Raw genomic sequence first — 994 nt, 5'->3', positions numbered from 1 at the left:
TACTATACTATGATGTTTTTTGACATTTTATGCCATAGTATAGTATGACGTTTTTTTGACATTTTATGCCATAGTATAGTATGGCGTTTTTTTTAAATTTAGGCCTTACTATACCATGACGTTTTTTGACATTTTATGCCATATTATACTATGACGTTTTTTTGACATTTTATGCCATAGTATAGTATGACGTTTTTTTGACATTTTATGCCATAGTATAGTACGACGTTTTTTTGACATTTTATGCCATAGTATAGTATGGCGTTTTTTTTTTTAAATTTATGCCATACTATACTATGACGTTTTTTTTTTTAGATTTTTAGGCCATACTATACTATGACGTTTTTTGAAAATTTATGGCAAACTATACTATGACGTTTTTTGAAAATTTATGGCAAACTATACTATGACGTTTTTTTAAATTTTATGTTATACTATACTATGATGTTTTATTACCTTTTTATGCCATACTATACTATGACGTTTTTTGACATTTTATGCCATACTATACCTTGACGTTTTTTGAAAATTTATGCCATACTATACTATGATGGTTTTTTTTTAGATTTTTAGGCCTTATTATAGTATGACATTTTTTGACATTTTATGCCATACTATACTATGACGTTTTTTGAAAATCTATGCCATACTATACTGTGACATTTTTTTTTTTTACATTTTTAGGCCTTGCTATACTTTGATGTCTTCATGCTTTAATATGATGTGCTATACAGGGAGAAACAATAGCACATGGTTTAGAACTGTTACTTTGCAATAATAAGGTTGTGAGTTCAATCCCAGGCTGAGTAATTTCTTTGTAGAAAGTATACTATACTTTGAGGTGTTTTGACATTTTATGCCATACTATAATATGACGTTTTTTGAAATTTTTATGCCTTACTATACTATGACGTTTTCAAACCTTTTTGTCATACTATACTTTGACGTTTTTAAACCTTTTTATTCCATACTATACTATGACGTCTTCTTGCTT

The sequence above is a fragment of the Seriola lalandi genome, unplaced genomic scaffold (genome assembly GCF_002814215.2).
Source record: "Seriola lalandi dorsalis isolate HSWRI2012SDOR001 ecotype SW California unplaced genomic scaffold, Sedor1 jcf7180002054917, whole genome shotgun sequence".
Classification (NCBI taxonomy): domain Eukaryota; kingdom Metazoa; phylum Chordata; class Actinopteri; order Carangiformes; family Carangidae; genus Seriola; species Seriola lalandi.
The sequence above is the reverse complement of the archived record's forward strand: the minus strand, read 5'-3'. Positions refer to the sequence as shown.